This window comes from Delphinus delphis, chromosome 5 (genome assembly GCF_949987515.2).
Source record: "Delphinus delphis chromosome 5, mDelDel1.2, whole genome shotgun sequence".
Taxonomy (NCBI): domain Eukaryota; kingdom Metazoa; phylum Chordata; class Mammalia; order Artiodactyla; family Delphinidae; genus Delphinus; species Delphinus delphis.
In genome coordinates this window covers 77,295,097-77,317,749 of record NC_082687.1, presented here as the reverse complement: position 1 = coordinate 77,317,749, position 22,653 = coordinate 77,295,097, and the positions used below count along the sequence as shown (strand labels likewise).

Sequence of the window (22,653 nt, the reverse complement as noted above, 5' to 3'; positions counted from 1 at the left end):
AAAAGCTTTTGACAGGAATTTATATTACATGAAAGAATATTTTAAATGACACCAAAAAAAATTACTGGCTAAGAAGTAAGGGGCTAGGGAGAGACAACTATGTCAGAAAACCATTTCAAAGGAAGCTACCAGACTTGAACAGAAAGCTTAGCTCTGGGGTTCCTGGCAGCCGTGACCAGAAGAGGAACATAGTAAATTTCACATCTTTCATCATGTGATAAAAAGGAATCAAGGCAGTTCATGGAGAAAGGTACAAACTTTATAATACTGAATTGTGAGAGGAACCTATCCTATGTTTTTATTTTGTTGTTGTTAATGACAGCTTGTGTCTTCAACTGCATTTTCAAGACAAAGCCGATGTCCACGTATGAAGGTCAATGAGAAGTTTATGCCTTAGTAATTTTCCCACCTGACCCCCTCAAGAAAAATTCAGATAAAGTTTTTCTCACGGGCAGGGCCAATCATATTTTCATTAAATGAGTGGCTCAGGCCCCAGGACTCACTTATTTAAGCCTCTCTGGCTGTCATCTGGCTCCAGGAATACAGCAGGAAGAGACCTGAATTCAGACAACATGAACTCCTTATGCCAGATTCTTTTTCTTTTTTTTTTAATTCCAGAAGTCGTGGTTAACATAAGTGCTTTTAAATCAATTTCTGTTTCTTGCTTATTTCAATTTTACTTATTTTATGAGCTAAAAGTCTTAAAGTTAATTCTTCTGAACTAAAATGATAAAAGATTTCCCTTTTAGATCACTCGTTTGAAGACTCCATCATTTAACTTTGGTGGCTAAATATTTCCCTTATACCTAACCTTACAATAGAACTCCTTGCCACTTAAGACCACTTTCTCCAGATTCTGCCGATTGTTCATTTGAGGTGAATTTCTGATCCAGTCCTTCATGTGAGTAAGGTAATTTGCGTCTTCATCCTCTTTCTCCAGAATAAAGTCAATTCCTTTATCCTTTCACTAAAGGGCAGTCTCCATGCTTTTACTCAGAACTTTACTTCCCCTTCAAGTGCAGTCCCATACCAGCAGCAACTGTGTTACCTGGGAGTGGCTTGGAAACAGATTCCCTGGTCCCACCCCAGACCTACAGAATCAGAAGCTCTGGGTGGGGCTCAGCGTTCCTGTGTTTGAACAAGCCCCCAGGTGATTCTGACGCATGCTTAAATTCAGCACCACTGCACCAGGCTTTCCTCCCTCAAGCTTTTTTTGCTGTCTCCCATGTTTTCTAAAGCAGTAAGTAGCAGGTAACTGGAGCTAAGCCAGATTGTAGACTGTAACCCCATCTTAAAACTTGGGAGCTTCAACAACTGTGGAAATCAACCAACTCTAAACAGATACACATGGGTAAATTGCTTCTTTTAAAATCCCTTCTCATTAGTTTGGTTTTCCATCTACTCTGATATTCCTGGTGTTAGCCTCCAAATGTTCTGATCTGTCTTATAGATCTTAAGAAATGAAGAAGCACAGAGCTAACAGCTCAGTTTCCCCTGGCAATCCTTCCAGTGGGAAAATAAAGAGAAATTACCTTCCTGAACTGTGTTTTGGGGAGTCAGGCTTGCTATTCAGCACGTATTTTTCCATTTGCTTCTGGCTGTTAACCAAACTGCAGTAAAGAGGAGTTGCTCAGCCTTACTCAGAAAATTGGAGTGATGGCATGAATTTCCCTTCTCATGGGACAGAGTTCCTAGTTATCATTATTGCGCTTAGAAGGGCCATTTTCGAAATAAAAACAGTCCTGAGTCTTGCCAAGTTTTAGAAAGCCGACTAAAAGTTCTCAGAGACTTTTTCAACTTTGTGACTAATTGCCTTGTGTACTGTTCTTGACAAGCGACTAACAAATGGGCATTTCATGGAAGCCACGATGGAGAGTTTTGTTTTATTGTGACTATCAGTGCATTACAAACAAAATGCAAAGTGCATATGTTTTAATCTCAGTGAACTTGCATTTCATGAAATGAGACTTGGAAAAGCCAGATAACCTTTTCCTGAAGAGCAATGGTTACATCTATTTTTGTTATGGTTCCTACAGCTATGCTTAGAAGTGGACTTAAAGAGGATTAAGTTGGCAAGACGGAACATTAAGGATTCAGTGGCCTGTGCTATCACTCATTGATGTTGTGTAGTCACTTTGTTCAAGGCACTGATATTTGCCAAGCAGAGCAAGTGAGAATAACACTCATTTCTTAAATATATATAGATAAGTATGAATAAATCACTCATTAAATTAGGGACATCTTCTGGAAAAGCCCATGATGTATATTTTGTGTAATAGCTCTTTTTCACTTAGCCAATCACAAAACCTATCTGCTCTCTCTCTTCCTTGGCAAGAGATCTCCTTTCTCTCTTTACTGAGGGACAGAAGACACCCACCATAAACCTCCCCTGTTCATCTCCTCCTCCAATCTCACCTCCATTGGGCCCAGTCTGTAGAGTATCTCAACAAGAAAGGCTGCTGTCCAAAGATACCACCTCGGCCTCAGCTGCCTCAGGAGCTTCTCTGCCAGTTCTTCCTCATATCTTCAATCCCTCCCAGTCTAGTGGTATTTCTACATGGTTCTAACTCACAGAGTCTCTCCCATCTCTTTGGATGCCAAGCAGCTTCAGACCCTCATTTTCTCTTGCCTGGACTCTTAATTAGTCCCTCCAATTGCAGCCTTTTTCTTCTTGGCATTTTACACCTGTTTACAAAGTAACGGAATTACCTTGTTAAAAGACATATGTGATTATGTTGGTCCCCTACTCAAAAACTCAGTGATATCCAAAAAGAATTTGAAAAAATATTAATAGGAATCTCAAGGTCCTCCACAATCCACCTCAAGACCCTCTGCCTGCCTTTTCAGAATGACCATCTTCTTTACACTTCTCTTTGCAGCTCAGAAGGCTGCCTACTCTTCTTTGAGCATCACTGCCCAGCTTCAGACCTCTTGCCATTTCCCCATCTGCAATGTCTCTTCTCTGCTTGTTGAAATGCTTGTCCTCAGTGTGCTCCCAGTTCCAATCAATGGTACCCACCTCTGTGTACCCATTTTACACTTTTATTATAACACTGCCTTCCATTGTGGCCAGTTGTTTGTGCCTGAGATCAGTTGTTTGTGTCCTTTTCATTTGCTTATCTTTCTCAGTGACAAATTCGGTAATTTACCAAAATTAGATGTTTAGGCACTGAGTTGTTGTAGATTGTGTGCTGTTAACCAAGTGGATAATCACAGAGGTATTACAGGGGAGCAAAGAATGTTAACTCATTTTTGTCAGACATTTCCTTCTTCTGCAATATTACTTAAATGCAATGTCCTTCACCCATGTCTAGAATACGTGTCTATTGACCAATTAAATTCTCATTCGAAGAAAGCATAATGGAAGCCCTTGTGTAAAGTAGAAAGCTAAGGCTGGGATTAGAAATTCAAAGTCCTGGGCTTCCCTGGTGGTGCAGTGTTTAAGAATCTGCCTGCCAATGCAAGGGACATGGGTTCGAGCCCTGGTCCGGGAAGATCCCACATGCTGCAGAGCAACTGAGCTGGTGCGCCACAACTACTGAGCCTGCACTCTAGGACCTGTGAGCCACAACTACTGAGCCCATGCACCTCAACTACTGAAGCCCATGAACCTAGAGCCTGTGCTCTGCAACAGGAGAAGCCACCGCAATGAGAAGCCCGCGCACCGCAGAGTAGCCCCCACTCACCGCAACTAGAGAAAGCCTGCTCGCAGCAACAAAGACCCAACACAGCCAAAAATAAAAGAATTTTTTTTTAATTCCTTAAAAAAAAAAATTCAAACTCCTATCCCTGGCCTTCTCCACTAACCTAGTTGCGTGGGTTCAGGCATGTCAGTTAATCTTTGGAGAAGACAATTTCCTCATCTGTAAAATGAAAAGTTGGTACTATATTCTCCCTAAGGTGTCTATCATGTCTAAGATCTTATCATTTTTAGCCATCACCATTATCTTTTACCACCTTTTGTTACATAACATCTACTAGTTCAGTTTGATGAACAGTTTTCCCTAGCATAGGTAACTATATGTTGAATGTTATGAGGATTTCTTGACGGCTGAAAGGTCTTAACCCAAGTAATTAACCCCCTGAGAGAGATTAAGCTGTTCACTTCTCCCTAGTCTTTGCATGCAATCACAAAGAACAAAGTTTACTGGACGAAAAAGCACTGGGAAGATTGCCAACCCCACAGCACACCACTCCTACCAGCTGCCATCTATTCATCCAACAATATCTACTGAACCTTTATTATGTGCCAGGCACTATTCTAGGCATGAGAATACGGTGATAAATGAGACAGATAAAGACCCTGCTTTCTTGGAGCTTAGAGGAGAAAACAGATAATTAACAAGAAAATAAAGGAATTTTTAAAAGGTCGTTTTAGCTGGTGATAAGGTACAATTAGAAACAATATGACAACGTGTTGTAGTAGGTACTTCAGTGGCTAATTTAGCTGGAAGGTCTAGCTGAGGAGGTGACATCTGAGCTGATGGCTGAAATTAGAATGACAGAATCAGTCATGCATGTAAAATCTAGGAACATCAAGAAAGCAACCCAACTGTAAGTCAGGATTTTAGCGGGACTATCTCAAGGGGAAATAACTCCTAGGAGTTATTTCGCCATTCTCCCCAGTGGCGATGACTTCTCCAAAGCTGAGGGAACTTTAGACCCAATTCAAAGTTCAAAATCTCTCTAAGGCAAAGCTACAACCCATAGATCATCTTTGATATCCTACAGCAGCTACTTTCACTTGTTCTTCCAATACACACACAAGATGGGGTTCACATTTGTAAAACGCTCCTGGGCAGATCCAGGTTTTTTATGGCCCGTGACACAACAGGGATAGGCTTTGGGTCGTGAGCAACTTGTGGAACTCTGCCCCTTTTAGTCCCATTCAGATATGTATAACAGAAGGAAAGTTAATAAGAATGTCACTGCTAGACCTAGCAGTTGCCAGAGGCGAAGCAGATGGGGGGATGGGCAAAATAGGCGAAGGGGATTAAGAGGAATGTAGTCAAATATTATTGTAATAACTTTGGATTTGCATAAGGTACAAAAATATTGAATCACTATGTTGTACACCTGAAACTAATATTTAAGTCAACTGATTTCAATTAAACAGAGAATGTCACTGTTAATAGCCCTAATAATTTTTCATTCACAAACTTTAGTGATTCCTTTTCAGTAACATTTGACATCTAGTGGCAGATGGAGTCATAGTAATCAGAGATCAAAGAATTAGGTCCGTGTTCCCCAGTCAGTCCACTTTTGAGCCACCCATCCTTCAATGCCATTATATATCATTGCCTGCGAGCTCTTAATGGGAGCTCCATCCCAGTCATGCTCCAGAGCTTAATGGATAGGACTATGACCTTGAAGTTCTGTTGACCTGAGCTCAGATCCTCGTTCTGCCATAAACTTGCATTTTCAACCTTGGGAACAATAGTACCTAACTCATAACTTCACAGCAAGTGCTATTATTATTGACAAAAATAAAAGTTTTGTTATTATTGCCAGGCTTCTAGTTACCTCTTAAAAGCACCCTCCTTATTTATAACTGCAAGCGTTATATCAATAGAAGGAGGCTGCTAACTCCATCTGGAAGGTCCTTTCCCACCCTCGCCCCAGTCTGTCCATTTAAATCCTTTTTAACCATTGAGAGCCAGTTCAAGATTTGCTTCCATCCCCGTCCACAGTCAACCTTCTGATTGGTTCCGTCTTCTGAGATCCATGAGCCCCGACTGACACTACCAGGCTCTTTGTCCCTTCATGTCTACTTGCCTGTCGCATGTCCCATTTTCTTTCCCATCCAGCCTGTAACCTCAGGAAGGGCAAGAATCTCGCCCTTCATTTATTGTGCCTTCCTCTTCACTTAAGTGATGAATGAATGAATTCTTACCCACAGTGTGAAGGCTTCCCTTGTGCCTCTAGTTCAAATCAATGGTACCCACCTCTATGAAAGCGTTTCATACTTTTTTAACAGCACCACCTTGCATTACAATTGGTTGTGTGTGCGTGAGAACAGGGGCACTTGTATTCAGGCAACCAAATGATAAGAATGAAACAATCACTCATACAACTCAATAACAAAAAACAAACAACCCAATCCAAAAATGGGCAGAAGACCTAAATAGACATTTCTCCAAAGAAGACATACAGATGGCCAATACGCACATGAAAAGCTGCTCAGCATCGCTAATTATTAGAGAAATGCAAATCAAAAGTACAATGAGGTATCAACTCACACCAATCAGAATGGCCATCATTAAAAAGTCTACAAATAACAAATGCTGGAGAGAGTGTGGAGAAAAGGGAACCCTCTTGCAGTGCTGGTGGGAATGTAAATTGGTGTAGCCACTATGGAGAACAGTATGGAAGTTCTTCAAAAAACTAAAACTAGAGTTGCCATATGATCCAGCAATCCCACTCCTGGCTATGTATCCAGACAAAACTATAATTTGAAAAAATACATGCTCCCCCTATGTTCATAGCAGCACTATTTACAATAGCCAAGGCATGGAAACAACCTAAATGTCCATCAACAGATGAATGAATAAAGATGTCGTATATATATACAATGGAATACTATTCAGCCATAAAAAGAATGAAATAATGCCATTTCCAGCAACATGGATGGACCTAGAGATTATCATACTAAGTGGAGTTATGTCAGACCAGAGAAAGACAAATACCGTATAGTATCACTTATATGTGGAATCTAAAAGAGGACACAAACGAACTTATCTACGAAACAGATTCACAGACATAGGTAATAGACTTGTGATTGTCAAGGGGGAAGGGAGTGGGGGAGAGTTGGATGGGGAGTTTGGGATTAGCAGATGCAAACTATTATATATAGAATGGATAAACAAGGTCCTATTGCTTAGTACAAGGAACTATATTCAATATCCTGTAATAAGCCATAATGGAAAAGAATATGAAAAAGAATGAAGCAATCTTGTGGAGAGTGAGTTTAGAACCACATAGGAGGAGATGGTTTTTTTTTGAAAATGTGGGTTGCAGTCTAATAGTGCATCAGGAAATCATTCTAACCCAGCGGATTACCACCAGCAATTTTTATTGGAGTAGAACTGTGGAGAACAAAATGGAAAGCATCAAGGTGGACTGCAGATAATACAATTAACAATTATTGGTGAAACACCTTACAGACCCACTCCCAGAATGTCTGATTCTATAGGTCTGGGGTAGAGACCGAGATTTTCCATTTCTAAGAAGCGTGTGTGTATGTGTGTGTGAGAGAGAGCACAGGATCACAGTATAAAATGTGTTTTTACTGTAGGTCACTGTCAAAGTTTGAGAAACGTTGCTCTATCTCATAGATAGAAGAGTCAGGTCTAAGAGACACCTCTTCATAATTTCACCCAAAATACTCTACATATATTATCTCAGAATATTTTAAAATCCTTATCAGGCAGATAAGAATATATGATACTACTGTCATCATAGAGTAAAAGGGGCCAAGGCATTTAAACAGAGATCTAAGGAACAGATCTTGGTTGAGCAGCCTATCTGGCTTAACACAGACATCAAGGTAGACAGTAATTGATTCAGAACCCAGATTCAAAACGGTTACATTGTAATTTCTTCACTAATTAAATGAGTGCTTTCTAAGCAAATGCAAATCATGCAAACCAAGGGTCTGTGCTTATCGTAAGGGTTATGGAAAAATTCTATAAAGTTGTTTTTAATTTGTCAACAAAGAATCACGTTCATGCTGCTTTTAACCTGTAAATATGCCACGGAAGTTGTCATGTTCCCAAATAAGCAACAAGAACAATAAAAGCTGCAAATGATTAATAAGTACAGAATGGATGATATTAGAAATCTTCACCTCATGATCCCAAAGAAAATAAGTCTGAACAACAATCAGTGGTTGGTGAAACCATTCAGTAGAGCAGGCATCAGGTGGACGCCACCCAAGCACTGGCAGTCTCCGCATCACTAACATTGGGTCAAACAGAGCTTACGTATCTCATGACTGATGCAGTAGTAGAGCATAGTATCATCTGTGAAGTATTCTTGCCTTAAAAAAAAAAAACGGAGTAGGTGCTTCCCTGGTGGCGCAGTGGTTGAGAGTCCGCCTGCCGATGCAGGGGACACGGGTTCGCGCCCCAGTCTGGGAGGATCCCACATGCCGCGGAGCGGCTGGGCCCGTGAGCCATGGCCGCTGAGCCTGTGCGTCCGGAGCCTGTGCTCCGCAACGGGAGAGGCCACAACAGTGAGAGGCCCGCGTACCGCAAAAAAAAAAAAAAAAAAAAAAAAAAAGTGGTGAACCTGAATGTAATCAAGGCTCTAAAGCTGATTGCCAATTTATAGGAAATATAGAGGTAATTAGAGAAGATAATTGGCAACAGGAGGCAGCAATCAGCCGAATCTATGATGTGGGCTAGTCAACAACAGTGGTACCCAGGTGAGATCCTGGAGGGCTTATTAAAACACAAATTGCTGGGCTGCATTCCCAAAGTCTGTTTCAGTAGGACTGGATGGGGCCTGAGAAGACATTTACATTTCTCACACGTTCCCAGGAGATGCTAACGCTGCTGCTGTCCACACTTTGCAAACTACTGGCCTACAGGACAAAGAACCCACTATTAACCAGTGACGTGAGACAGTGGGGATGTTACAGAACAAAATAAATGTAAAAGGCTCACAAATCCAATGCAATACATGGACTTTATCTGAACCTTGATTTTAAAAAAGCTGTAACTACAGAAAAAATTTTGAAACTGGCAAAATCTAAATATGGACTGAAGGTGGGATTAAGTTAATAAATTACACTTAATTCTTTTGAGCATAATAATAGCATGATGATTACATTAAAAACTTTTTTGAAGTTTTTAAAGATACATGCTGAAATGTGTGTGTTTTCTTTGATAATAGCATTCCTACGGATGGATGAAAAAAGATTATCAAAATATTGATAATTGTTGGAACTTAATAGGTATCTGGGGACTTGTTATATTAGACTTTCTACTTTGGGTATTGTTTGGAAGTTTTCATGAGTTTTTTTTTTTTTTAATGACCATTGCCTACACTGGACTTCTCCAAATTATAGAGAATTACATTTTCCTCATCCGGAGATCAGCCTTCCAGTGCCCTCAAAAATAAAAATCTAACACTAAGAAATAAAGATAAATTACCTTTTATGCTCCAGAAGTAGCTGTAATGAAACTATACTAAAGCCATGAAAAGTCTTCTTCAGATGACATTCAGATTCAACATACAGTTCTATAAGAATTGGTTGGTCTAGTTTCTGATTCCACATTAGGTCTAGTAAAGGAAGACTGCCAAAAATAGTTATAGAGACAGCAGGAAAAGTCACAGCTCACAGCCTGACATTTATAGGACAAAAGAGAAATGTATAAATGAGTTGGATCAACGCTTCAACAGTGATAGATCATTGACTAATTCATCAATAATAAAAGTGTGAGCATTTATTTATCAGTTACCATTCTAATTCCATTACTTATTTTAATGCTGTTAATCCACATGACAACCCACAGAAATTGGCACTGTTGTAATCTGCAGTTGACAGATAAAGAAGCTGGAGCACAGAGAGGTTAGGTAACTTGCCTAAGATCACACAGCAGAGGGCCTGTGCTCTTCACCACTTTCAGGGCCAGCTCATCAATAAAAGTTAAACAGAAGACAATGGGTGAAGCTTAACACATATCTAGGTGAAATGAGAGTATGAAAGACAGCTTAGACATTTTTTCTATTGAAATTTGTTTAAAGAGGTTTTAAGATATCTAAACAGATAGACTGTCTATTTGGAAGTCTTTCTGAAGAAAGTATGATACGTAGAAAGATCATGGACTCTGGAGTTAGAGACACCTGGGCTCAGAGTTGGGCTCCATCTTTAACCAGCTGTGAGATCTTAAGCAAGTTACTTGACCTCTCTGCTCCTTAGATTTCTCAGCTTTAAGGTGGAAGCAGTAATGCACAGCATTGTCATAGGGATCAAATGAGTTAATGGCTTATAATTTCAATTTATAAGTTCATATTCTTCCCTTATGAAAAAACCAGTGGTGCTGGATAAATGAGTTGGTACTTTATAATAGGCACAATCACTGAAATTACTAGAAGATGCATCCTAGAATGATCTTAAATAAACTGTCCTTATCCCAGAATTCAGACAAGTTAGCAGAGATGAGAGGACTGGTGGAGGGCCCCTTCAAAGGATGGTTACATGAAAGCCTACAATAATGTCTTATCTCCAGGAAAGGAAAACCAAGACATATGAGTTTGGTCCCAAGGAAATGAGCCAACATGGAAGGGAGGGGTGGGTCTGAGCAGAGCCTCTGTGCTGAGTTTAGGAAGTGGGAAGGGAGGGACTCAGAACAAGGAAAGAGAATATTATACAAGATATTAGGATTTTTAAATTGAAGTATAGGTGATTTACAATATTGCATTAGTTTCAGGTGTATAGCATAGTAATTCAGGGTTTTTTGCAGATTATATCCCATTTTAGGTTAATACAAGATATTGGATATAATCCCCCTGTGTTATACAGTAAATCTTTGTTGCTTATTTTATGTATAATATTTTGTATTTATTAATTCTGTACTCCTAATTTGTCCCTCTCCCCTTTGGTAACTATAAGTTTCTTTATCTGTGAGTCTGTTTCTGCTTTGTGTATAGATTTGAATAATTTTTTAAATTACACATACAAGTGATATCATATAGTATTTGTCTTTCTGACTTATTTCACCAAGTATTTTATTCTCTTTTATGGCTAAGTAATATTCCATTGTAGTGTGTGTGTGTATATATATATATATATATATACATACATACATATATATACACACTACAGTTTCTCAAGCCAATCATCTGTTGATGGGCACTTAGGTTGTTTCCTTGTCTTGGCTATTGTAAATAGTGTTGCTATGAACTTTGGGTTGCATGTATCTTTTCAAATTACAGTTTTTAGAAGGACTCAGTTGTGGAATTCCAATTACAGATTAGGTATATATTGAAGGGGACACTTGCAAGTTGCAGCAGGTCTTCAAGTCCAGGCCTTAGTAATGGGTACCCATTAATAACACTGCTCTTGGCATTAAGACAGCTAACACTTAATGAGCCAGCTTTCTTTTGTCCAGTTCTCAGGCCCATGGTGCACATGTCAGGCTTCCTCCTAGGCCTGTCTGCTCTGTCCGCAGTTCAAAGCAAGAAACTTTTCTTGGAACTGTGGACCAGCAGTATATGCATGGGCAATTCAGCTTCTTTTGTAAGGCTTTCAAAGCAGCACTGAAAGGCCTCAGGAGGATCTTCACACGCACACAGGCAGTTCTGAAAGAACCTTTAGACACGCTGACCAGGGCTGACCCCTGCAAGGCAGCAGGAGGAGCAGTGGGAACCTGCTCTGGGCCAGGCATTGGGTGATGTGCCCAGGCCAGGATAAGGACCCAGCCAGCTGGACAGTGACTCTAAGAACCAGGCTTCATGGGCTTCCCTGGTGGCGCAGTGGTTGAGAGTCCACCTGCCGATGCAGGGGACACGGGTTCGTGCCCTGGTACGGGAAGATCCCACATGCCACGGAGAGGCTGGGCCCATGAGCCATGGCCACTGAGCCTGCGCGTCCGGAGCCTGTGCTCCGCAATGGAGAGGCCAAGAACCAGGCTTCATAGGCACTAAAACATGACTGGAATTCGTATTTTTCAGTATGGAGCTACACATCAAGTCTGAGCATGGGACTTTTTATATGTTAACATAAATTAATGCCATTTCTACTGACATCATGCCCTCAATATTTGCTAACTTGATGGGATATTATTTATAAAAGCAAAAAAGACATTGGAAGAATCTAAATACTCGTCAGTAAAAAAAAAAAGTGGTGAAGAAAATGTGGAATATTCTTACGATGGAATATTTTGGTTATACAAAGAATGGACTAGATCTAAATTTATCAACAGACTAATCACAAAAAAATATAAGAATGAAAGAAGGGTAGAATATGCCCCCTATATAATTTATGTAAATGTTAAAATAGAATGCCCATAAATATATATTTGTATGTATAAAATATAAACATAGACTGAAAGAGTATATAATGTGTGCAAACTTATAATTTGTGCATCCTGGGAAGGAACAGGAGAATCAGCCTGGATTTGCAGGTCAAAGGGGAATTCAACTTTATCTGCTATGTTTTATTTCTTTTATTTAGAAAATGTCTATTGGAAATAAATGGAGTCGGTAAGACTAGAGGTAAAAGGAACTACGCTTAAGTACTGTACTCTTGTCAATAACACCATTTCCTACAGGGATGGAGGCTCAAAATTCTGGTACTGCTATCAGGTATACTGGAATTGAACAACTAAGTAAATGAATGGCAGATGGTGGGATCCAGGTTTCTCCCAGCTGGATTCGAAAAGTACAGATCAGCAAGGGGAAGTGGCTAGAATAATCCATGTGTTAAGGGGTTAGAGTTGGAGATGTTAGTTATGAAGTTTATGGAGAACTCACATTTAATTTTAAAATAGATTTAAGTGTACGATTAACAACTTGATATGGAGCACAGATGGTTACCTATGGGAATATTTATTGATATGTGTATATACACAGGTTAGCACACACACATATAATTCTGAGAGGGCGTAAAAGAAATGGACTGCAGTGGCAGCAACCGCATCGAGCACCCAGATCTTGGTTTCTAATTCCATTCTCCAATAAAAGGAACAGGGGCTCCTTGGAGAAGTGGGTGATTCTGAGAGGGGAGCAGAATATACACAAGCTAAGCCTGGAGCATCTTATGCCAGAAAGTTAGTAGTTCTTAAAAAATAAAAATTGCCACAATGATGGGGGCATGTTAAAGGGACCCAGGAGCGAAGCGAAAGAGCTTCCAAAAGGCCAAAGCTGGAAAAATTTGAGCAACAAAATAAAGTAGCATTGGAATATAACCCAAAGTATAAAATAGCCACGACTCCCTACTGATATAAAAAAGTAATTGGATAAATTACTAAATTCTGTGCACAATACCAAATGAGGTAGATTATGTAAACTTTGTAGACATTCCACCCTAAAGGAGGGGAGCATAACTCTCACCCCTTAAGAGTGGGCTACACATGGTGACTTCCTTCTAAAGAGTACAGTATGAAAATGGGGCTTGGGAGGTAACCTTACGGTAGAGAAACCCAACAAATACTACTTCAGCCTCATTAATATAAGGAAAATAGCACTTCTGTGACCTTTCTCCCCCAAACCCCTAACTCCAGTCTAATAATGAGAAAAATATCAAACAAATTCCAATAGGGCACATCCTACAAAATACGTGACTAATACTCCTCAAAATGATCAGGGTCATCAAAAACGAAGAAAACCTTAGAAAATGTTACACATCCAAGAGGAGCCTAAGGAGAAATGACAACTAAATGTAATATGGCATCCTGGAACAGGAAAGACACTGCATTAAGTCAAAACTAAGGAAATCTGAATACACTATGTGTTTTAGCTCATAAAATGTACCAATATTAGTCCAATAATTGTAACAAATGTACCATACTAAAGGAAGATGTTAAAATCAGGGAAAACTGAGGGAGAGTGGTGGTATATGGGAACTTCCAGTACTCTGCTCGATTTGTCTGTAGGTCTAAAACTGTTCTAAAAAATAATCTAGTAATTTTTTAAAAATCACTTGAAAATATGACCAAATGTTGAGTTTTCAAGCTGAGCTGTGGGGACAGTTATTTTCTACTTTGTATGTTTCTCTATTTTTTAATTTCTCAGAATTAGAAAACTAGAAATTGAGAATTCTGTCCCATTATGTGAATTAGTGATTATGGTGGGCAATTTTACTCTCAGTTTTGTTTATATTAACACTGATAAAAGTCACTTATGGAATAAGGCCAAGATATAAGCTAAAAATTGCTGAACTTCTTTGTACACAACTCTTTATATAAGTAGTAGGATGGATTTCTAAAAGTGGAATTTTATACCTACTGCCAAATTACATACTCAGCAAGGTTCTACCCATTTTTACTGGCACCCTGTGTCTGAGTGCCCATTTCATTACTGCCTAGACACCACTAAGTATTATTTTTCTCTATCAGTTTGATAAGCAAAAAAGATCTGATCACATGTGTTTACATTTGCAGTTCTATGAGTATTAATAGAGTTGAACATTATTATTATCTTTCATGCTTACTGGCATTCGTTCTTCTGCTTCTATGAATTATCTGTCCATGTGCTTTGTCCATTTTCCATTGCTTTACAGAGCTCTGTACAAATGTTTGGAATATTACTGTTCTCTCCTTTCTGGTCTTCTATGACACCATTCCATACTTCCTCCTCCTGCTTCTGTGCCCACACAAAGGTTGGTGGTCCTGTGCTTTTTCCACTCTTATTCCTTCTTGAACTATCTAATCCATACAGAACTCTGAACACTCTTCCACAATGAAATCTCAAAAGGAGTAGGGACCATGACTGTCTTGTTAGCATCACCAACTGTCCTACCTTGCCTAGGAATGAGGGGGCTCCTGGGACTTTCAGTGCTCAGATTGGGACAGTCCTGAGCAAACCGAAATGGTCAGTCACCCTGCGAGTCAGATGCTCTTTAAAAGGAATCCTTGCACATTTCTCAGTTCTCAGTTTCATAAGGCACCTGTTTCAGGTTAGGGTTGCAACTTGTATTGATACTTTGAACTGGTTAAATGAACTGCAAATCCCAGAACGGTTCCATTCCCTGCAGTTCTGTTACCCAACCCTTTTCACCCTTTTGGTCGCTTCCTTTGCTCCAGTGTTTCTAGAGAATTGTCGACCTAAATAAAAGGGTAAAATGAGGCAAGCTCAAAATTGTAAAAAGGTGAGTTTGTTCGAGAATAGCAGGAGAACTGCAATTCGAGACACACAAACTGTAACAAACTACAGGTGAGTCCACTGAGGGTTGGAGCCAGGCTGTCTTTATGGGCAGGGAATGTAAAAAGGGCAGAGTTCAGTGAGAGTCTATTAAAGTCAAAAACAAACGGAGACCGGCTTTGAAAATTCCCTAAGCAGACAAAAACCAGTCCAGTCATACAAAGCTCAATTCAGCTTATTTTGCGAAACCAGCCCCACGTGGGTCATTTCTTGTTCATGCCTCTGGAAACTATAAGCCTAATTTCCCAGGGTTGATATGAGGCAATCCCTGACCGACTCCCTATCATTTAAGAAAATTCCAATATTATCAGTTTTCTGTCAATCAGGCTTTTACAAGAAAACAGTTTCTCCGTCCTTAAGATTTGTTTTCCCAAGGACACATGTGGGAGATTTTACATTTTATATCCTCTGGTTCCATTTTAGATTGAAATTCTTTCACAGAATAATAGCTGTGCTCAGTATTTTCCAGGTAATGAAACTTTGTTACAGAGAAAAGCACATTGCAGTAAGTGAAAGGTAGCAGAATTACTATTGATATAAGTAAATGTCATTGATATAATATTATTGATACCAGTTAAATTCAGCAGTGGGTTTTAGCATGTAAATTTAACAGCCACAGTTAACCATGAATATCAGTTTTAAGAAAAATGGTAAAATTTTAATTTATATGAGCTGAGACTCTCAAAGAAGCTAGATAGAAGCATTAACTTACTCTGTTGTACAGTAAATGAAACTAGTAAGTCACTTAATCTATGACTCTACCCCCTCAGTACACTTTAGGATGAATTACCAAAGATGCCAGATCTTATGTTAACAAAAACCACTTCATTTTGTTCATCTTTATGCTTGTACTAATCAGCTCAGGCTGCCATAACAAAATACCATAGAATGGGTGGCTTAAACAACATAAACTTATTTTCTCACAGTTCTGGAGTTTGGAAGGCCGAGATCAAGGTGCCAGCATGGTCTGGTTGCGGTGAGGACGCTCTTCTTAGCTTGAGGACAGCTGCCTTCTCTCTGTGCTCTTGTTTGGCGAAATGGGCTCTGGTCTCCCTTCCTCCTCTTATAAGGGCACCAGTTCTACTGGATTAAGGCTCCACCCTCATGACTTCACTTAACCTTAATCACCTCCTTAAAGGCCCTATCTCATTCACATGGGGGGTTAGGTCTTCAACATATGAATTTGGGAGGACACTTGTAGTCCATAGTAATGCTAATCTTTTTCAGAAGAGTTGAATTTAAACAACTCAAACCTGGTTATTAATACACCAATAATAATACAAATTGCTTCATTTTTTAACATTTCTATTTTATGTGTGGGTTGTCAGCTCCCCCTGAAGCGTTGCCTGTGTTCCCTGTAAAGGTTAACTCCACGCCTCTGTTGCTCTTCTAGGCCGCTAACTCAGTGAACCCAGGTTAATTCGTTTAAGCCTTTTTTTCTCCACCCTGGAAAGTGGTGGAGTTTGTTCTTATCTCACCACATAGTCTCACCTTCCTACCACCTGTAAACAACCATTTACCCATTCTTTCCTGCTTTCTATCTTGTTTCTCTTTCTTCAGTCAAGAGATGTTTCCCTTCTCTATCTATCCAGCTGTACTTCTCAGTATTTATTTCTATTACATGTATGTATGCTTGAGTGTGCCGAGTATGTATGTTTCTCTATAAACTATGTTTAAGTAAAGTAGTGGTACCTTACCCCGCTTATATTGCCAAGTGCTCTACATTTCACAGAGTGTTTTCACCTAGAGTAACTATTTGATCCTCACAAGAAACCAGAGTAGATGTGTGACCAGATAAATACACAAGGGTAAAATATTATCTCCGTTTACAGGTGTGAAAGCTGACATTTTATACTTAAAAAATTTTTAAATCAGTTATGAAGATGTTTCTTGACTTTGGAAAAACATTGAGAAAATAACACTAAGTATGTGAAGCAGGTTCAGCTGACTCTCGGAATGGTTTAATTGGTCCTACTCTGCAACAGAGCACTGACTATAAAGGTTGGCTGTGAGCTCCAGGGAATACATCACAACCATTTTGTCTCTCCACCCAATGTCAGATAAAAAGAATGACAACACCCAGGGCCATAACACTGAACAGTCCTCGTGAACAGTGCCTTCCAGAAGTATGCAGCACACAGCTTGCACAGACATGCATGGTGGCCCGGCCAGGGGCACTGGCTAGCAGAGCCATCACAAGTAAGCCGTCTGCAGGCACCTCAGGAGGGAGCATAGCACAATAACTTGATGAAGTAGAAAGAATGAGGTTTTTGAAAGCCCCATATTCAAGTGCTAGTATTTCCATGTCTTCTTAGAGAAGTGGTCTGGGCAAGCCAGGTGAGGTCTGTGAGCTTTGGTGTTCTCTTCTGCAACTCTCCCTATTTCACAGACTTGTGAATGTTAAATGAGATCATGTACAAGAGAAAATTGTATATATGAGTGTGGATTTTATTTTAATAAATAAAAGAGAAGCTTATAGAAAGGAAGGAATAGTTCCACCTGCCTTGTATTAGTGACTGGGTGGGAGGGAACAGGGCCTTTACAGAGTATGTGCTTCAGCTTGTTATAGCACCAGTGGTGGGGAGGGGAGGGTGATAGAATCTCTCCCTTCCAGCTTCCCCATGAGTGATGGCTCATCAACAAAAGTCCAGGGTGCACTTGCCCACCTGCCAATGAAGCCTAGCCTCCATAACCCCAAAAAGACTGCCCTCACCTGTCTTTCCTGATATCCCACAACAGAGTAAAAGCAAAGACTTACTGAGATCACCAACACCATCGAGAATACATCAACCCCTCTGCTCTGTTTGCTGCAAGAAAAACTGCATTAGCATCAGACTCAGACCCCAAAGATTCTCAATTGCAAGCCCAGGCAGAACTAATTGCACATAAAGAGCTGGGGGCTGGGGGCAGTGGAGGGCAGGGGAAAGAATCAGTGTTTGCAATGGGGAAGAAAAATCAATTGAGGGGAAACAGAATGTTATCTCTAAGCCTTTGAAAGCAGTGGCTTAGATGTATCTGTATCAGTGGCTTAGATGTATCAGATGTATCTATAAAGAAGGAAAGGATGATAGAAAGAGTAGAGAGTCCTTTTACATTTAAGTTCTCAGTTATAAGGAAATCAATAGTTCAGAAAGTATTTCTTTTTTAAAAAATTGAGGTGAAATTCATATGGCATAAAATTAAGCTCTATAAAGTGAACAATTCAGTGGCATTAGTACATTAACAACACTATGCAACCACCACCTCTATCTAGTTCCAAAGCATCTGGAAGTATTTCATATGCCAGAATTTTACACACGGACACTACTGTTAAAAACAGTAGAAATTTTTCTTAGACTTTTCAACCATTTGGGCTTAACTCCAAGATTGTATTTGAGTACTCAGTTGGATTGTTGCTTCTTGCCTGACTACTATTGTATATCTTCAGTGTTTCAGGATGGGCCAAATTAAATATGTTTTTACTTAGGTGGGTGGGAGAGGCAATGATACATTTCTATAGACAAGAGAAATCCCATATGTTTATGTTCATACGTGTATTGACAGCATGAGTAAACAATTCAATGAAAAGTTGAAAATTATTTCAGCCACATGCATTTCTTCCATACAGGGTCACACAAGCAGACTGATCAATGGTATAACTGATAAACATGGACCTCAATGCAAAACCAAATATAGTCCCTCAACTCTCCATCAAATTTCTCCAGAAACTGGCAAAGCTGTTTTAACCAAGCAAAAAAAAAAAAAAATGATCTTCTTGAATACTGGGGTCAGAAGGATGTAGAAAATCTGATTCTTCTTCAGTTATGGGAGTGAATATTCTACGACAGTGAACAGAAAAGAATGCTTTCTTATGCATAGCTTCTGTAGCAGTCCTAGGCTCGCATACTCCCCATGGCTACAGGGCTAAGGAATAGTCTGATTAGAAAACCAAGACTGGACCTCCATCTTGCCACCTCCACTTTTACTGCTAGCATTTTAGACTTGGTCCTGCATCTCTACCCCTGCTCTGAGCCACTGACCATAGGAGCTGGACTTTGCAACTGAGTTGGACTGTATCTTCCTCTAAATTGACTGTTGCCAGCCCTGGCAGATACAGCCATGCCTTGTGTGTTACCTTATAACTGTAGACACATAGAACCCCAAAAAAAGTCTTCCTGAAAAGTGTGGTAGCAAATTTCCCTTTTGCTGTTACTCTCTCTGCTATTTCTCAAATAGCAAGGCAAGATTGAGACAGAATCCTATTTTGGACTCCTGGAAAGTAACTGCTTCGTGAGTTATGAGCATTTCACCCAAAGGAAGAATCAACAGAGAGAAGGAGAAGGCTTGGGGAGAACAATCCAATAAGTAACTTTAAGTCTATCTCACATTATTACTTTTCTGAAGTTCTGTATTGCTTTTTATACAATAGGCACTCAATATAATTTGTTATTTGAATTGGATGAGGATATTTTTTCTTCTTTAATAATCTCTACTCTAAGGAACATTTTGCCTTACTATACTGATGAAATAATTCTAGTATTTGGTGTCAGCTGTCAACTCAAATAATTATTTTTAAATAGTCTTCGATTTTTTGTAATGATCTGCTGTGTTCTCTGTCCTGTCCCTTTGGTGCTTGCTAACCATTACTCATGAGACCACATATGCATTGCCCATAGCAAGTGGACCTCAAATTCTAGATTCATTTGTAACCGCATTTTAAAACCCAGATCCCTGGGCTCCCCAAGCACTGTGGTCCTTCGGTCAGAGAAGGGATCTTGTAGCTTATATTTTAACAAACACCCTGGGTGATCCAGGTGCATGTCATCATGAAGCACATTTCAGAAATTGATCCATAAATTTGATCCTGCCCTAGACTCTGAGACCAGCCTTATTTAGAGCAAAGCAAAGACGGAGAACCAACAGTAAATTGCTAATACAGAGATGATGGTCCTTTCCTGGGACATGACCTTGTTTCACTAGTCACTATTTTGTCCTCTTTCCCACTTCATGCCTGAAATCCAGCTGGTGTTGCCCTGGATCTTGGTTGCTGGGTCCATCATATTCCTGGGCTTCACTGGCTGTCGACGAAGAATTGTCAATTACTAAATCCCATATTTAATGTTTTGCCTGTTCACCAAGTCCTTCACCCAGTGGCCAAACTCCACTGTTTGCCTTTGGGGATTCCTCCAAAAAGTCCAACTTCTACTGCTTAGAAGTCTACTTAGTCCCTTCCCTGCCCAGGTAGGTTTGCTGGATAATTCTTCCCAGTACTAAAACCTCACTCTTCATGACAGATTTTTCTTTTTAATTTTTATTTTATTTTTTAATTTTATTTTTTGACTGTGTTGGGTCTTCGTTGCTGCATGTGGGCTTTCTCTAGTTGTGGCGAGCGGGGGCTACTCTTCGCTGTAGTGCGCGGGCTTCTCATTGCAGTGGCTTCTCTTGTTGTGGAGCACGGGCCCTAGAGCGCGCAGGCTTCAATAGTTTGGCACACGAGCTCAGTGGTTGTGGTTCTTGGGCTCCAGAGTGCAGGCTCAGTAGTTGTGGCACATGGGCTTAGTTGCTCCATGGCATGTGGGGTCTTCCTGGACCAGGGATCGAACCCAAGTCCCCTGCAATGGCAGGCAGATTCTTAACTACTGCGCCACCAGGGAAGTCCCCATGAGAGATATTTCTGACTGAGGGTGCTGACTATCCTTATCCAGAGTTAGCCAAGATGAATAGGATAGTCACCAAGCTGGCTACCTTTAAAAAGATCATCTCCCTCTGTATCTGTGGTAGAGTAAGAGGGCATGTCTGCTCATTTACCCAAGTTTAACGTGAGAGATTTTAGAAAAGGAATTGTTAAGTGAAAAACAACTCTAAATAATATTATTTTTGTTGCATACAGCCTGTTGTCAAGAATAGCCCAAAACAAATGCAGATTAAAATAAACGTGCTCTAGGACGGCCGTGGTGGTGCAGTGGTTGAGAATCCGCCTGCCAATGCCGGGGACAGGGGTTCGAGCCCTGGTCTGGGAAGATCCCACATGCCACGGAACAACTAAGCTCATGAGCCACAACTACTGAGCCTGCGCTCTAGAACCTGCGAGCCACAACTACTGAGCCCACGCACCACAACTACTGAAGCCCGTGCTCCTTAACAAGAGAAGCCACTGCAATGAGAAGCCTGTGCACTGCAACGAAGAGTAGGCCCCGCTCGCCGCAACTAGAGAGAAAGCCTGCACACAGCAAAGAAGACCCAATGCGGCCAATAACTAAATAAATAAATGTTTAAAAAATAAAAATACAATAAAAGTGCTCTTAATTGGCATTTAGGGCTGAAGTGAAGGTTGCTGACAAAACTGGTACTTTCCCAAATTGTTACTCTACCTGCTGAGATCTGAAATATTATCTTTGAATAAAAGAAGAAGTTCCAAATAAGAATAGTACAAACACTAAGGATTTCTTTCTCTGTCTTGGTTCATTCATTTATTCAACAAATATGTTTTTTAATATTTTCTGTATGCTAGGAATAAACAGTTCTGGCCTCTGCCTTCATGGGGCTTACCATCTTGTTTAGGTCACAAATTTATTTTGGAAACAGGTCTACCCAGGACTTTTATTCCCTCACCTGACTATGTGAGATGAAAAGAACACTGTGGGTTGCAGAGGTAGTAAGAAATGCCCCTAAGGAAGCCAAACCACAATTCTCCTTCCAACGGATACACAAGGCTGGAAGTTTATGGTAAAGGTGCTAGTCAACAGGAGGAAAGGATGAAGATGCCCACAAGTTAAATAGAAATCTTCCCATGGATACTATAAAGCAGACCAACTTGCCTTGGATAGTATAGATCTTTGTTAGAGTTCTGTATGTTCCTTCCTTGTTTCTACTAGATAAGACATGGAAGATTAATTGAAATACCAGGTGCTATATAAGCTAATATTTTTGTTAGCTTAAGTCAGTGGTTCAGGCACCAGGAGAGCTTACTAAAACAGAGATTCCTCAGCCCTATGACCAGAGTTTCTGATTCAGAAGGTCTGGGGATGAGCCTGAGAACTTGCAAGCCTAACAAATTCCCAGGTAACACAGATGCTGCTGGTCTGAGGACCACATTTTTAGAACATGGGCTTAAGCAAACACTTAGAGGAGCCTTGAAAATGTTGCTCCGCAAACGAGGATAGACAGCATCATCGGGTTTAAAAATTTTAAATACCTGTTGTTTATCTCACTACAAAATAATACATATGTATTGCAAAAAACAGTTTTAATAAAAAAGCAATAAATTCATAAAACAACCAAAGTAAATTCAAAACCATCCACCGAAAGATAGCCATGAGTAAACTTGCTGTGTATTCTTATAAAATCTCTATGTGTATGTTTATGTCTACAAATATATACGATCTCTCTCATATATATATAAGATATATATACAACATTGAATTCATCTTGTATGTACCGTTTTGTAACTTACCTTTTCACTTAACAGTATATTATAAACATCCTTCTGCATCAATACAGTTCTAAAACATAATTTGGCACATCCTTTGAATAGAGTTACCGAAATATATATAAATGTATTTAAATGTTCCCACTTGCTGGACACTTAGGTTTAACCCTTTTCTGTTCAAACAGGTTCAACATAAATATGCTAAGTCATTTTGTACATCCTTAATTATTTTCTAAGGACAGATTTCCAGAAGAAAAATTGCCAAAACTCATGTATGTTAAGTCTTTTAGTACATATCGCCAGACTGCCCTTCAGAGAAATATGGGATCGATTTACACAACCATCAGCTGTATAGAGGTATTTTCTCACACGTCCAC

General features: G+C 39.9%; 1 protein-coding gene across 1 annotated transcript in view; it reads left to right on the top strand.

Moving 5' to 3' along the window:
• NWD2 (NACHT and WD repeat domain containing 2) overlaps positions 1-22,653 on the top strand; it is a 204,399-nt gene that overhangs the window by 161,625 nt on the left and 20,121 nt on the right. The window lies entirely within an intron of this gene.